The sequence below is a fragment of the Nycticebus coucang genome, chromosome 18 (genome assembly GCF_027406575.1).
Source record: "Nycticebus coucang isolate mNycCou1 chromosome 18, mNycCou1.pri, whole genome shotgun sequence".
NCBI lineage: Eukaryota > Metazoa > Chordata > Mammalia > Primates > Lorisidae > Nycticebus > Nycticebus coucang.
In genome coordinates, this window is record NC_069797.1 from 64,622,594 (window position 1) to 64,639,756 (window position 17,163).

General features: G+C 46.5%; 1 protein-coding gene across 1 annotated transcript in view; it reads right to left on the reverse strand.

Moving 5' to 3' along the window:
• The window catches only part of PECAM1 (platelet and endothelial cell adhesion molecule 1), an 86,468-nt gene extending 74,048 nt beyond the window's left edge, over window positions 1-12,420 (reverse strand). Inside the window, exon 1 of the mRNA XM_053570789.1 lies at window positions 12,346-12,420. The gene's annotated coding sequence lies outside the window, so the exon portion shown is untranslated. The remainder of the gene's footprint in view (window positions 1-12,345) is intronic.
• Window positions 12,421-17,163: the final 4,743 nt, after the last annotated feature.

A 17,163-nucleotide genomic window follows, 5' to 3' on the forward strand; every position in this document is an offset into this window, starting at 1 on the left:
CTGTGGATTTAATCGGAAAGTCTCCAGAGTCCTCATCCAAGTTGTTGGTAAAAATATTCAGCATGAGAAGAATGAATGGAGAGCCCTATGGCACCCTACCAGAGACCTGCCCCAGGCTGACCTTAATCAGAATTCTCTTGATACAAATGTTTACCAATCTACAAATCCCCTTAATCTACTACCATTTACCCCACATTCTCCACCAGGATGTCAGGGCTCCTCATGGGACTGTATTAGATATTTTGATGACATTCTGAAGTACTGGCAACCTCTGCCCGTTAGATGGTGGTTACTCTTGATATTCCCAGAGCAGCGGTCATGGCAATAATCATAACAAACAATAACACAGCCTTATTTTGTGTCCTCTCTCTCCTTTCCCTCTCCTTTCTGCACAAGATGAAATCAACTTTGCTAAAATAGGAGGAAACTATAACTGGTTTGTCATAAGTTCATGGAGAAATGACCCTGCCAGAAATAACTTCTTGGGGGGAAAATGGTCATGGATATTTAAAAAAAAAAAAAAAGGTCATGGTTTATCTAAAGATCAGCAAAGAATTTCAAATACAAAAAGTGACTTTGGTTTAAAGTACATGCAGTTTCCAGCTTATCATTAGGTTTTGATCCAGAAGTATGTTTTTAAGTTGGCTGGTGTGCAAATGTACTCAAAAGTAAACTGATGGCTACTGATTAAGTTTTCTGGTAGCCCTCCCCACAAGCAATCGATCCACACGAGGCTGAAATTGAACTGTTCACAGCCTGAGCCCCCAATCTCTTCAAGCTCCAGCTTTGAACCCTTTTAATTCTGGGTTCAGGGGAAGGAGATGGGTGAGGACTGGGTGGTTTCCCTTCTTGGCAGATCCCTGTTATCAGGGATTACTTTTAAGTCCGAAGTCTGTAACTGAAAGTCTTTTTTATGAGACAGGGACTCGGTCTGTTGCCCAGGTTAGAGTGCAGTGGTGTCCTCACAGCTGAGCCTCCTCAGTAGCTGAGACCACAGGCATGTGCCATGATGCCCAGCTGATTTTTCTTTTCTTTTCTTTTTTTTTTTTAGAGATGGGGTCTGGCTATATTCCCTAGGCTGGTCTCAAAATTCCTGGGCTCAAGCAATCCTCCAACCTCAGCCTTCCAAAGTGGTGGCATTTGCTTGTAGACCCAGCTACTCTGGAGGCGGAGATAAAAGGATACTTGGAGCCCAGGAATTTGAGGCTGCAGTGAGCTCTGATGATGCCACTCAACTCCAGTCTGGGTAACAGACTGAAATTCTCCCTCAACAACAACAAAAAGATGCAGGCTTCACTTGCTTGTCTTTCTGAGCCAAGCATGTCGGTGGTATTCCTGAGTTGGATCTCCATGTGATGGAGATGTGGGGCAACCTTGTTCCTTCTAATGTCTAGTCTGAAACCCAGAAAGTGTCCCAAATTTTAAAAAGAGGAAGGGGGAGGGAATCCCAAAAGCAAGATCCCAGAGGCCTTGATATCCCCACTCTCTACAAAACTCCAGCAAGATCATTTATTAGCATGTACAAACTTTATGCTCTATCTGTGCACTCCCTGACATCATTTCCTAGTGAGTGGTGGCTTATACCATCTTAAGAGAAGCAATAAAATCTTCTGAAAAAAAAAAATTGTATGGAGGGCCTCAATCCTCTATGATTGGAATTTAGGGAAGGGTGGAGGCTGGGGAGGCTGGGCCAGGCCTGGCAGGGATGCCTGTGGAGGTTGTGCCCACGAGGGGCTGGGCCTGGTACTTGGTCAGAGTCTCATTTTGTTCAGGCTGGTCTCTGGTACCTCTCCTGGGTACCAGAAAGAGGAGGCAGAGATTAGGCCAGTTGAGGCCTGGGACAAGAGGCAGGAGGGACACCCAATGGAGAGACACCCAGTGGGGGGACAGAGACAGGGTCTGGCACAGCCGTTGGATAGGGAAGAGAGCAGAATTCAGATGGGACTAGGGGGAGAAGCCACACCTAGCTACCAGGCAGGAAGATCACCAGAAACCAGAAAAGATCTTTTTATTTTTAGAGACAAGAGTCTCACCCTGTTGTCCTTGGTAGAGTGCCAGGGCATTGTAGCTCACAGCAACCTCGAAGTCTTGGGCTCAAGTGATTCTCCCGCCTCAGCCTCCCAAGTAGCTGGGACTACAGGTGCCTGCCACAGTGCCCAGCTATTTTTATTATTATTATTATTATTATTGTTTGCATTTTTTGGCCGGGGCTGCGTTTGAACCCTCCTCCTCCGGCATATGGGGCCAGCGCCTTACTCCTTTGAGCCACAAGCGCCGCCCCACCCAGCTATTTTTCAGAGACAAGGTCTTGCTCTGGCTCAGGCAATCCACCCACCTTGGCCTCCGAAGTGCTGGGATTACAGGTATGAGCCACCGTGCCTGGCCTTTTCTATTTTTTTTTAATAGAGACAGAGTCTCATTTTGCTTAGACTGCTCTTGAACTCCTGAGCTAAAGGGATCCATCTGCCTCAGCCTCCCCAAGTGCTATGAAGCACAACGCCCGACCTCCAGCAAGGATCTCTAAATAAAATAAGATGTGACAAGTTAACTTTGTTTGTTTGTTTCTTTTTTTTTTGCATTTTTTGGCCAGGCTGGGTTTGAACCCTCCACCTCTGGCATATGGGGCCGGCGCCCTACCCCTTTGAGCCACAGGCGCCGCCCTCTTATTTTTTTATTTATTTTTTTTTTGGAGACAGAATCTCACTTTGTTGCCCTCAGTAGAGTGCTATCGCATCACAGCTCACAGCAACCTCCAGCTCTTGGGCTTAGGTGATTCTCTTGCCTCAGCCTCCTGAGTAGCTGGGATTACAGGTGCCCACCACAACACCTGGCTAACCTCGTTTCTTTTATTGTTGGGGTTACTATATTGTTCAATCAGTAAAATCCTGTACGTACAGGGACTCTAGATTTCAGGAAGACATCTGACCAAGTCTCTCCTGGGGACCTCAAGGCGACGCATGTGTAATGTTAACAGAATGATGGGACTTGTCATTTGCGAAACAATTATATCAAAGGTTTTGTGTATGTGACAGAGTCTCACTATGTTGCCCTCGGTAGAGTGAGGTGGCATCACAGCTCACAGCAACCTCAAACTCTTGGGCTTAGGCGAATCTCTTGCCTCAGCCTCCCAAGTAGCTGAGACTACAGGCGCCCACCACAACGCCCTGCTATTTTGGGGTAGTTGTCATTGTTGTTTGGCCTGGGCTGGGTTCAAACCCGCCAGCCCCGGTGTATGTGGCTGATGCCCTAGCCGCTGAGCTACAGGCGCCAAGCCTATATTAAAGTTTTGATCAAGGTCAATCTAAAGTTCTAGTGTGGAGTGCCACACGGCTCTACCCTCTACCCACCCCTATCCCCACCGGACGTGTGTATTGATGGCCCTGAGAGCACACAGTCTATACAGCCCCGGAGGAACAGATAAAAGGCCATATGATAGAATCTGTAGCCAAAAGAATGTCACCAGGAGGGCGTGATGAGCCAGATGATGGCATGTAATAGAAACGTAAGTCTCTGACTTAGTTCCTCAAAGCTGACTGTAAAAATACAGCATGAGGGACACATGCCCAACCACAGATAAATGCATGGGAGGAGTGTGGCTGCAGTGGGAACAGAAGTAGCCTGTTCAGAGAAGACGGTTCACTGTGCTCGATACACTTGCTCAGTAGCAGGTCCATTCCCAGAAGCATCTGGAAGAACAGTGAAAATGCTGAGGAAAGGGCCTTCAAAGTACATCATAAGAGCAGCATGTGAAGGAAGTAAGGGTGCTAAGACTGAAAAGCAGATTTGGGGTCGTATCTGATGCTTATCTTTTAATAATTGCATTGTTTTTATATGAAAGAGGAATTAGACTTGTTTTCTACCTTTGGGTAGACACTATATGGAAGGGTATTCCAGTCATTACTTTGCAACACAACAGGTGAGAAAGGCTTTGCAAAGATTTTTTTTTTTTCCTGTATTCCTTTCTAACTTCTTGTGTGTGTGGTTTTTTTTTTTTTTTGACCAGGGCTGGGTTTTGAACCTACCACCTCCGGCATATGGGGCTGGCGCCCTGCTTCTTTGAGCTACAGGCACTGCCCCTTTGCAAAGATTTTTAAAGACAGCTGAGAAAGAGGGAGATGATTCCACAAGGCTATGGTGTCTCTCCGTGTCTACATTGGGCAAACCCAGCCTCTATCAAGAGGCAAGTTTTCTACCAGCTCCAAGGACTCCAGAAGCCGCATAAGTCACGCCTTCTCCCTCCAGAGGAAGAAATGTAGCTATCAAATATCTATCTTACTGATAAAGCTACCAAGGAGTCAAGTATTTGTCAAGACCAATCCCGTGGGTCAGAGCAGTGTTCCTGATGATTGCTGGGGTCAAAGGATGAAGATAGTTGTCATCAAAGTGGTTGCCATCGCAGAGGGGGTTTGGTGGCCTCCATTGCCATGGGCTGGGAACATAGTTCCGGATTGATCCTAAGCAGGGCTGTGATGTTGAAGTTCATTAATGACTCACAGACAATATAAAAATGGCATCTGTGTCCCTGTTGTAGAAACCTTAGCAGATCCACCTGAATAATCAAAGAGTGACAGGGACCACAAAAAAAAAAAAAAAAAAAAAAACAAGGGCGGCGCCTGTGGCTCAGTCGGTAAGGCGCCGGCCCCATATGCCGAGGGTGGCGGGTTCAAACCTGGCCCTGGCCAAACTGCAACCAAAAAATAGCCGGGCGTTGTGGCGGGCGCCTGTAGTCCCAGCTACTCGGGAGGTTGAGGCAAGAGAATCGCCTAAGCCCAGGAGTTGGAGGTTGCTGTGAGCTGTGTGACGCCACGGCACTCTACTGAGGGCCATAAAGTGAGACTCTGTCTCTACAAAAAAAAAAAAAAAAACAACAAGAAAAACAAAATACAGCCTATCAGGGGTATCCAACCTTCCCCCCCTCTGCCATGCATTAGAAGACTAAGAGTCTGAGCCAACATTAAATACACCAACACTAACAAAAGCTGAGAAGCAACCAAAAGGTCTGTGCATACTTTTCATGATATCTGACATCACAGATAAAGAAAAAAAATCCTCACAAAATCAGCATGTGGCCAGCCCACGGGTGGCAGGTTGGACACCCCTGGAAGTGTTCACAGTCTGCATCTCCTGAGGGTGGCAGTACCTACCGGGGGTGGCATAATGATCAAGGCCCTGGATGATCTGGGGGTGAGGAAGACAGAGTGAGACTGTTTGCCTGACTTCGGGAGGGGTGGCTGGGAGGCCATCACTGTGATTCTGAGCAGAAGGCACTTGGAACACTTGCAGAGGGCTTTTCTCTGGGAAGTGTGGTATAAGGCTCCCCTGGCGTCCCTCTGCAAACAGCCTTCAGGAGAGAGCTGAAGTGGGGTTTCTCCTCTGCTTTGACTGTGTCATGGTTCTGAGACTGGGCACCAGGCCTGGTTTCCCTGGACTCCCTGCACACGACCCTCACAGACCCTGCTGCTGCCTGGAGAGCCCAGCATGGGCCGCAGACTTGCACCTTTGTTCTTCCAAGTTCACCAGAAAGAAGGAGGGAGGAAGAAATAAGGTAGGTAGGTTGGAAAAGGAAGTAGTTCTGTGTCCAGAATGGAGCCCACTATTGCCCTGCCCCTGCCTTTACTCGCTATTAATCAAGATTTTGCTGGATTGTTTTCGTTTTTTGAGCCTTAATTCCTTGGCACACTAACCTAGATGTTCAAAGGGCTGTGTGTGGCCGGTTGTGGTGGCTCACACCTGTAATCCTAGCACTCTGGGAGGCCAAGGCAGGTGGATGGCTTGAGCTCAGGAGTTGGAGACCAGCCAGAGTGAGACCGCATCTCTACTAAAAATGAAAAACCGAGGCAAGAGGATCACTTGAGCCCGAGAGTTTCAGGTTGCTGTGAGCTATGACACCAGTGCACTCTACTGAGGGTGAAAAAGTGAGACTGTCTCAAAAATAAAATAAAAGAAAGAAAAGCTGTGTGTCCTGGAGCCTGTGTGTAAACAGAAAGAGTTCTGACCTTTCATTGTCAGGCGTAATATGGATCTACAGAGGGGCACAGGAAATAGTTTTACTTTTTAAATGGTTCTACCAGTGTTTCATGTAGCACAATTCCATTCATCTGATACTCAGGGGCTGAGGATTAATCCCCCTCTGCCGCACTGCAGGGCCAGGAGGGGAGCTGCCTTTGAGAAGCGTGTGGACAATTTAACTCCTGTGAGCTGTGTCTTTGTTAAGCCCCAGCTCACCCATCTGCAGATTCCTCCTCACAAGGCCAGAGTAGGCTTCAATATCATAAAATTCTATAAGGAGTCGGCCAACTTTAAATATTGTCCTTTGATGTTTTTCTTTTCTTTTTAGAGACAGGATCTTACTCTGTCACCCAGGCTACAGGACAGAAGCATGTTCGCAGTTGACTATAATGTTGAATTCCTGGGCTTAAGTGATCCTCCTGCCTTAGGTTTCTGAGTAGCTGGGACTACAGGTGCCCACTACCATGTTCTGCTCTCTTTTTTTTAATTTTTAGTAGAGACAAGGTCTCACTATATTGCCCAGGCTGGCTTTGAACTTGTGGCCTCAAGCAGTTCTCCTTCCTCATCTCCCAAACTACTGAGATTATGGGCATGAGCCACTGTTACTGTCCTGTCCTTTGATTACCTAATATCAAATGAACAAATATCAGGAAACATTGTGAAAGGCTTTAAAGTAGACTCAAAATGGGCGCCTTCCGTGAAAACGAGGCATTGTCGAGTGAATTCTTCCAGCTTCTCCCACATTGCGGGGTCTGTGCCTCTCCTCGTCTTTGAGATATAACTCTCTAGGTTGGAGAATTCTGGCTGTAATGCAGATGATTCATATTCAAAGAAATTCAGATTATGTCCCATGGGGATAATACAGCCAATTATTGCCCTAATAGTATCAAGCAATTTTGTACCTATTAAGCAAATTTATTTCAGCATCTTTGATGGCAGATAATCTATCGACCAATTGATCTAATTTCTATATAATCTTTGATTCTATTTTGACTAAGTTATATCATCTCACTGTTTTCCTTAACTGATAACTTAAATAAAATATGCAACACATGTTCATTTTCTAGTTATAAGAGCTGGATTTTACTCTCAAAAATTATCCTATAACACAAGATTCTACCATGGAGCTTTCATTTCAATAATAGCTAAGTTTTTAATTTTTTAAAGATAGGATCTCACTTTTTTTTTGAGACAGATCCTCAAGCTGTCGCCCTGGGTAGAGTGCCGTGGCATCACAGCTCATAGCAATCTCCAACTCCTGGACTTAAGCGATTCTCTTGCCTCAGCCTCCCAAGTAGCTGAGACTACAGGTGCCTGCCACAACACCCGGCTATTTTTTTTTTTTTTTTTTGGTTGTAGCCGTCATTGTTGTTTGGCCGGCCCAGGCTGGATTCGAACCTACCAGCTCAGGTATATGTGGCTGGCGCCTTAGTCTCTTGAGCCACAGGTGCCGAGCCGAGGGGGTTTATAGTTCTTATGTCTGACTTACCTATGAGTCAGGTAATGTTATTATCCTCACTTTATAAGGGATAAACAGGACTCTCAGAGAAGTTAGTACACTAGCCCAGGCTCTCACAGCTGATTGAGTGGTGAAGTCAGTTGCAACATAGGCTGTCTGACTGTGGCCCCGAGCTCTTACTTCCTCAAACAGTGCTTCTAGAAGAAAAACATGTCAGAACTTCTTGAAATACCCCACAATAGAAAAACCTTTGACCTAGAACAAAGACAGAAGGGGTCAAAGTCTGAAAAAGTTGAAGTACATCAAATATGAAATATTTATTCACTAGGGTTATTCTAGGAGGTAATCCTTCACTTTGTTCTATACAACTGTCTTAATGTTTCCTGTTTCTTTACAGCTTCATTACCTGATTAAGCAAAATTAAAATAAATAAATACATAAAAGTTTTTTTTAAAAGCAGCCAAGTTGGAATATGAGAATATGCACAGGAAATGGTGCCTCTAGACAGAAATGAGATTCGTATGATTTAGGACCAAGCCAGGAGCCTGTATAAACATTTCTAATATTGAGAATGTGAGAACACATCTGGGTCTTTAGATGGATCACTCCCAAATGTCAAGAATCTGCTTTAATCAGAGCTGTTGCCCAAATACACACTTACATTCACATAAAAACTTGTACATGAATGTTGACAGCATTTTTGTAATTCTAGCTTTCCAGGAAAACTGGAATCAGCCCAGATATCCTTCAGAGGGTGAATGGTTAAATAAATGTGTTATAGTCACACCACGAAATATTACTCGGCAACGAAAAGGAAAAGACCAATGGGGCCTGCCGGGCCCGGTGGCTCACGCCTGTAATCCTAGCACTCAGGGAGGCCAAGGCAGGTGGATTGGATTGCTCAAACTCAGAAGTTCTTGCCTGAGCAAGGGTGAGACGCCAGTGTCTGCTAGAAATAGAAAAACTAGCCAGGCATTGTGGTGGGTGCCTGCAGTCCCAGCCACTTGGGAGGCTGAGGGAAGAGGACTGCTTGAGCCTGAGAGTTTGAAGTTGCTGTGACCTGTGGCTCCACGGCACTCTACCCCGGGCAGTAAGAGAAAGACTCTGCCTCAAAAAAAAAAAAAAAAAAATAAATAAATAAATAAATAAAAGAAAAGAAGGGGCAGCGTCTGTGGCTCAGTGAGTAGGGCGCCAGCCCCATATACCGAGGGTGGCGGGTTCAAACCCAGCCCTGGCCAAACTGCAACAAAAAAATAGCCGGGCGTTGTGGTGGGCGCCTGTAGTCCCAGCTGCTCGGGAGGCTGAGGCAAGAGAATAGCTTAAGCCCAAGAGTTAGAGGTTGCTGTGAGCCGTGTGACACCACGGCACTCTACCTGAGGGCGGTACAGTGAGACTCTGTCTCTACAAAAAAAAAGAAAAGAAAGAAAGAAAGAAAAAGAAACAATGGATACCCAGGACAACTTGGATGAGCCTCCAGGAATGATGCTAATCCTCCAATATAAGATAGGACATGTGTATGATTATGTAACATTTTTGAAATAAAATTTAAAAAATGGAAAAGAAAGGCCAGGCAAATGGCTCATTCCTGTAATCCTAGTACCCTTGGAGGCTGAATTGGAAGGTTCCCCTGAGATCAGAAGTTTGAGACAAGCCTGAGCAAGAGCAAAACCCTGTCTCTACTAAAAACAGAAAAACTAGCCAGGTGTCATGGTGGGCACCTGTAGTCCTAGCTACTTGGGAGGCTGAGGCAGGAGGATTATTTGAACACAAAGATTTGAGGTTGCTTTGTTCTAGGCTGATGCCATGGCATTCCAGCCTGCGCAACAGAGTGAGATTCTGTCTCCTCCAAAAAGGCCCCATTTCCTGTTCCTGAAGGATATTAGTGCTGGTTGGGTGGTCCCTGAGGCAGTTGTCACTGGGGGTTTACTGCATTAGGCCACCCCTATGGCTTCCAGCTCTCCAGTTTCCTGAGGTCTTATGGGAGTGCGACCCTTCAGACTGCTGTGTGTGGTGTAAAAGCCCTCGGTTCTGCTGGTCTCACCAGACCCAGAGGTTCATCCTCTTGTAGCAAGAGGAATGGGGGAGGCGAGCCAGTCTGAAGTCATTACTTTGGGCACCATCTACTTTTCTCTAAGGTTAGAGTTTGGGATGGCAGTTCAGCTGCTCAAAAGAATAATGTCACACTGCTGCTTAGAAAGTATGAGGAACTTGGACATCTTCAAGGGTGAGAAGGAGCAAATGTGCTCCAAATAAAGGGTAATTCTAGAAGGAAAGATCTGGGATATTCAAGGAGGTAAAGGGGGCATCTGGAAATTATTCCAGAGACACACTGAAAGGCCCCAGCTCCTCAATGAAATGTTTCCCTCCTGGGTCATTTCAAGGCCAGTTTCCTCAGAAAAGTTATTGGTAGATGGACCTCTCAGGGAGAGAGATGGGGAAGCGGAGGTGCCTGAGGCCCCTCTATCCCCACAGAATGAGGCTTACAGAGGGATCCCCGGCCCCCGAGGTTGGCACGACTTGTTTGTGCAGCCAGCAAGGGGACTGATGGGCCTGGCAGTGTCTAGGTACCTCCTCCATCGTCTCTGGGATCCTCACTCAACACGTGCCCACACTAACAGACCGCTAGGGAGTGGCTGAGTGCCAGAACAGTGGACGGACGCAGAGCTGGCCCCCACCCGGCCTCCAGCTGACAACACCTGAACCACGTGTGAGCCCAGCTGTGTAGCCCCTCTCCCGCCCCCACCTTCATCTCCTGGCACCATCAGTGCCCCCTCCTGTGTTTGCCTGACCCTTCCCTCTGTACCCCTTAACCACCAAGAACAGATTTCTCTTGGGGGTCTCCATAAGCGGGTGGGCCCTCGAAGGAAGCTTTGCCCACACAAAGGGACTCTAAGTTTCAATTTTCTGCTGCCTAACACAATACTACCTGCCAAAGCTTGTAAATCCATTTTTAAACCCGAGCTAGGAAAGCTGAAGGAAGGGAAGGGAAGGGAACAGTGGGGCCACCAGTGTAGCCAGGAGGCTGCATTGTTCTCACCCAGCATTGTTCTCAGACTGTTCTCCGCTTACCCAGAAGGCCTCCAAGACCCCTGGGGAATCCTTCAAGATTGTTTTTCCCAAGACTGGGCTCTTCAGGTGTGAGCTGTGCTTCTTGGGCCACGTAGGTTACTGTGGCATTTCTACAGCAGGAAAAAGGAAGGAACTTCTGATCTGTGCAGCCATGGCATCAACTGTGTGCACCCCCACCAGCCGGCAGCGCCAAGAGGAAAAGAGCTCAGTTTCCATAGTAATAAATCATCAGGAAGGGAGCCGTGAGGGGGAGTCAGCAATAGGATTTTTCCCTTCCCCGGCTCCCCCAAACACATCCGCAACGCCAGGGCTGGCTGGATGCCTGGCGCCTCTCCTGGCTGAGCCTCCAAAGCCACAGGTAGAGGGAGGAGGAGGACGGCTCTGCCAGATGGAAAACACAACCTCAGCCCTTCTTGAAGGTGTCTGTGGGGCACAGGTATCTAAGCGGGGCCCAAGGGGCCCAGCTGCATCACACTTGTGTGGCCGCGAGCAGTCTGTAAAGCTCTCGATGCATGCCACCTGCACCATCCCAGCGCCTTATCTTCCAGCACACCTGACACACTACCCACCCCACAGCACAGGTGCTACTAGCTCTTTTATAATAGAAGAAGAAACAGACATTATGAGGGAGAGAGATGAACCACAGACAATTTACCCAGTAACCAGTTGCTCCTGAAGGTCTCAAGGCTCTCTTACGGGGCTCTTTCCCTTGCCAAAGTCAGACATCTGTTCCAAGCCTTGTCAGTCACTCTTCATCCATGCCGTGGTTTCTTGACTCTATCCTTTGCATGGGTTGTTCCCTTTGCTTGAAATGCTGTTCCCTGCATCTTTGGTCAGCTAACTCCCCAGGGGAGATGCCTTGTCTCTCCTTCCCAGGGGCTCCAAGGCCTTGCTTTTACACCATATTGGAAGGCAACAAAGAGAATTGAGAAGAGTAAAGGCTCATATGGAACCAAATCAGCTGTGTGACGTTGGAGGACTTACTTAACTTCTCTGAGTCTCGGTTTCTTTATAAGCAAGATGGAGAGAATGATAAACTGCTTTATAGCATGTTTGTGAGATGTTAACACATACAAAGCACTTAGAAAATGCAAGCGTAAGGTTAGTTCTCAGTGTTAGTAGTTAAAGAATTAACTTTCTGAAAGTAGGAGCCATCTTTTTCTTCATTTTTTTCATTTATTTTGAGACAGAGTCTCACTCTGTCACCCTGGGTGGAGTGCCATGGTGTCACAGCTTATAGTAACTCAAACTCCTGGGCTCAAGTGATCCTCTTACTTCAGCCTCCCAAGTAGCTGGGACTAAAGGCGCCCACCAGAACAGCTGGCTAATAGTGTCTCTCTCTTGCTCAGGCTGATTTCAAACTCCTGAGCTCAAGCAATCCACCCGCCTCGGCCTCCCAGAGTCCTGGGATTACAGGTGTGAGCCGCTGCGCCCAGCCAGGAGCCATCTTCAAGCCTCTCTAGATCTAGAGGCTTTGGCTCCAAGTGGGTGTGGAGGAAATATGTGACTCTGAATTCGTAAGAGGCTGTTTTTCAGCTATTTTAGATACCTTGACTCACAATTATCTCATTTAGTTAAGTTACTGCAGGATTGGGCCCAGGTAGCCAAGGATCAGCCCTTTGTCAGTGCAGTGAGCAGTGTCCTGAACGGTCCCCTGTAATCACCTGACGTCTACTTGCCTGAGCTCCTGTCCTGACCCAGCTGAGCCTGGAAAGTGTCCCCCTTCCCACCAAGAGGCTCTCAGTCTTGCCACTGCTGGGTTACACTTACAGTCTGTAAGCACCAAGAGATTTAAATAATCCACATACCTGTATCCCAGAGACCACTCAGATGGCAAAAGACAAACCCCACATTGGGCAGAGTCTTTTCCTCTGTGGTTTCTCTTGAAAAAATGAAACCAAACTCTTTATGCAAATACTTGAGATTTTGAACTAAGTTATGTAACAGAGTCTTTCCACTTAAAAATACAGACTTCTTCAAATCTATAGAAACAAAATGCAGACCAGTGATTGCTTGGGGCTTGGGGAAGGGTGGGGCTTGTCTGCCAATGGGCAGGAGGGAGGTTATGGAGTGGTGATTGCTTAACTACCATTTACAAAGTATAGGGTTTCCAAATTTAGTGAGGATAAATACAGGACATTATATTCAGTTAAACTTGAATTTCAGAGGAGCATCAAGTACTGTTTTCAGTATAAATATGTCTTGGATATTGCAGGGGACATCTTTATACCAGAAAAGCGTTTGCTGTTTATCTGAAATTCCAGTTTAACTGGGCATCCTGTATTTTCTGTGGCAATCCCAACTAAAAGTTATTGAATTGTACACTTAACGATGGGTGAATTTCATGGTATGTAAAGCTGTAAAATGCAGCACAATGCCTAAAATAATATTGTTGCTTAAAAAAAAAATACAGTTTTCTCTTTCATACACCCTCTTTACTTCCTCCCCACTTTCACCACTGGCAAAATACAGCTACAAAAAATCATTCCACCCACCCAGGAACCCACAGAAGTCACTAAGGTAGGAAATATATATATGTATTTTTTTTTTTTTTTTTGAGACAGAGTCTTGCTTTGTAGCCCTGGGTAGAGTGCCATGGCATCACAGCTCACAGCAACCTCAAACTCTTGGGTTCAAGATATCCCTTTGCCTCAGCCTCCCAAGTAGCTGGGATGACAGGCGCCCTCCACAACGCCCCGCTATTTTCAGAGATGAGGTCTCGCTCTGGCTCAGGCTGGTCTTGAACCTGTGAGCTCAGGGCAATCCACCCACCTCAGCCTCCCAAGTGCTGAGATTATAGGCATGAGCCACAGCGCCCAGCAGGAAATATTCTAAAGCGGTGGTTCTCAACCTTCCTAATGCTGCGGCTCTTTAATGCAGTTCCTGTGGGTCGCGACCCACAGGTTGAGAACCACAGTTCTAAAGAGTCACATTAGCTTTGTTTGCCTGGTGCCAGAGACTGGCCACAAGCAGGATTGCAAGTTCAGGAATACTACAGGGCAAACCAGGGAGTTGGGAGCAGCCCTCTCCTTGCTGGGGACTCTGAATGTTAAAATCACCACCCTCCCACCCCCATTTACTGCCCAGAAATTAGGCAGATATACAGTCCCTTCAACTTTCACTGGCTGGGTAGCTACTAAATGCCCTTTGCAGGCTGAATAAGGGGGCTACAAAAATGAGTACGACACTTCCCTGCTCCTAAGGAGGTCACCATCTTGGGAGTTACAAATCCAGGACCCACCACTCAATCCACACACTATCTTTTAAATCAAAGAGAGAGAAAAATTCCTCTTTTCTCCCTCCTTTGGGAGAGAAACTTCTTTCACTTTTTCCAATAAAGTTAATTTTCATATATATGTGGGGTTTGCTCTTGGAATTGCACTTTGCAATCGGCAAGAGAACATGACCTTTCTAGAATTCGTATATAGAGAAGTAAAAACAAGCCTCCTGCCTCTGGCTCTGAGCAATCCAAGTAACAAATTCTGACCAACTGATAAAATTATGATAATTTGTTCTTCAAATCCACACTGTCTGAGATTAGGTCTTAGTGACTTAAATGTGATGTTGGGTGTTTATGTCATTAAACTTTTCTCTTGATGAATACAGTTGCCCTTCCTTTCCTGTGGGGAATACACTCCAGGACTTCTCCTGCAGATACCAAAATTCAGATGCTAAAATCCTCTATATAAAATAGCGTAGCATTAGCGTATAACCTACACTTCTCCAGTATACTTAAAGTCATCTCTAGGTCACGTATAATTCCAATTAGGATGTCACACATTGCTTCATTTGTGTGGATTTGACATAGTACTTGGTGTATGACAAATTCAAGTGTTGCTTTTTGGAACTTTGTGGAATTTTTTTTCCCTCAACATTTTTTTTTTGTAGAGACAGAGTCTCACTTTATGGCACTCTACCGAGGGCATAACACAGCTCACAGCAACCTTCAACTCCTGGGCTTAAGCGATTCTCTTGCCTCAGCCTCCCGAGTAGCTGGGACTACAGGCGCCTGCCACAACGCCCGGCTATTTTTTGGTTGCAGTTCAGCCGGCGCCGGGTTTGAACCCGCCACCCTTGGTATATGGGGCCGGCACCCTACCAACTGAGCCACAGGCGCTGCCCTCCCTCAACATTTTTGATCCACAGTTGATGGAATCCAGGGATGTGGAACCCACAACTACGGAAGGTTGGCTGTATCTGCAAAGTGACTCTTCTCTTGACTAAAGAGGACTCACCAACCTTCCACCATGTGCCCTTCACTTCCATGTTCAGTGTTAGAGGATTTCACAAAAACTGCCCCAAACAGTGGATGCTGTAGTGGCTGTTTATAAACCTGTAAGCCTAAGAATCTCATTACTTAGCTCATCCACAACATGAACAGGGCAATTTGGGTATTCCAAGCAGGGAGGAGAAGCGCTCTTGGGTATTATCCATAATACACAAATAAATACAGATAGAAAAATCACTAACTACTTAGTTGATACCATTTTGGGTAAAATACTCCCAGTAATGAGAATTATAAAAATGAACGTAACAAAGGGGTTGTTGATGGTGAAAAGACAGGAACCCCAGCCTGCACAGAATTATAAGAAATTCTGAAGTAACAGACAGCATTTCTTTCCTTGGTAATCAGGAAATCAGAGTGAATTTCTACAGGACTAAAAGAAACTTGTTCCCCTTACCAGCATTTGATGGTATTTTTCGTCTATGAATTGTATCCCTTTAATAAGCACCTCCTTTAGTTTTCCTCCAATTGGCCTGAAATAGTGAAGTATTTCTGAGGGGAGCTTCAACTTTTTTTTTTTTTTAACTTCAAGAAATCTAGGCAAAAAATGAAAATAAGATGTTACTGGCAGAGACAGTTAAAGTGCAGTCTGTTCCCCAGACCACCGGCGATTACAGAAACTTGACAATGGCGCCACCTAATGGTGCAATGTTTGAATTTTTTTCTCTCAAATTTGTTTTATCAGCTGCAGCTTCTCCTAAACACCTTTTAACAGCTTTAGATATCACCATGGATCATTTCTTTTTTTTTTCTTTTGTGGTTTTTTTTTTGGCCAGGGATAGGTTTGAACCCGCCACCTCCGGCATATGGGACCGGCGCCCTACTCCTTGAGCCACAGGCGCCGCCCTCCCATCGATCATTTCACTAGTAAGTTGTTATTTCTAACAGTGACATACCATTGACACAAAAAGTTATATAAAATGTAGAATATAGAAATAGTATATTAAGGGCGGCGCCTGTGGCTCAGTGGGGTAAGACGCCAGCCCCATATACTGAGGGTGGTGGGCTCGAACCCGGCCCCAGCCAAACTGCAACCAAAAAAAATAGTTGGACGTTGTGGCTGGCGCCCGTTCGGGAGTTCCTGTTCCAGTTATTCAGGAGGCTGAGACAAGAGAATCGCCTAAGCCCAAGAGCTGGAGGTAGCTGTGAGCTGTGATGCCATAGCACTCTACCCAGGGCCACAAAGTGAGACTCTGTCTCTAAAAAAAAGATTAAAAAAATTCCAAAATTGGGTGGCGCCTGTGGCTCAAGGAGTAGGGCGCCGGTCCCATATGCCGGAGGTGGCGGGTTCAAACCCATCCCCGACTGAAACACAAACACACACACACACACACACACACACACACGTTAAAAAAAAATTCCAAAATAGATTTAAATAGCTAGTTCCAAATAGCTAGGCCCAATTGATGGGCCTTTGGGTGTTTGCAGTTTTTCATATTCGAGAGCAAAACTGCCCAGATCCCCTCAGATGCCTGCCCTTGTACACTCACAGATGTGAAGGAAAAATTCCAGGTCTACACAGTGCAGCTCTGGACTCCAATGCAGGAGTTAGCTGGTGTGATAGAAACCACTTCTAATTTCTTCCAGGAACATAAAGTTTGTAAGTGTGCTGAAGTAAATTTTCCACTGAGGGTGGTCCTCAGCGACCACAGGGAGGAGTGGCGAGAGAGGCAGTTTGGACTGCTAATGATAACCCCCAACAGCGAGGTCTGGCTGGGCACATGGTTAGTGTCCCAGCTCTGCCTCTACCAGCTGGAGACTTGGGGCTGCTCCTGAACGGGTTTTCATCTGTGAAACAGAATAATCCACCGGGTTATTATGGGAATGCAGTGAACTGGTCCATCGTATGGACTGACCTCTGGCCCGGAAGCGCTCAGTAAGTGCTAGATCCTTCTCTTAGTTTAGACCTTCAAAGACTCTAGTGAGGGCACAGCAAACTCTTGTGAGAGGCAGCAAAGATCCTGATGACTCCATCCACATAGTGGGGTTCCTGAGTGGCGACCCCCACATTGGGAAGCCACTGGTCCAGCCCAGGGATGGGTGCCAAAGCTCACTTATTCACAGGTATAGAGGGATGGAGGAAGTCCCAGGAAGACTCAGGAGAAAGAGGATGAGGCCAGCAGCTGGCCTGAGTGAACTGATGCAGTCTTCCCAGAATCCTCAGCACCCCCTTCCCTGAGAGGGAGCAGGGGGCCAACTGGAGTCACTGGGAGTTCAGGGCCTTCTCCCTGGCAGCAACTCAAGCCTTCCTGGATCTAAAGAACAAAGCAAACTCACCGAGCCCCTACTCTAAAACCTCCCATCCCTCCTTGATCTCTTCTTTTTTTTTTGTGGTTTTTGG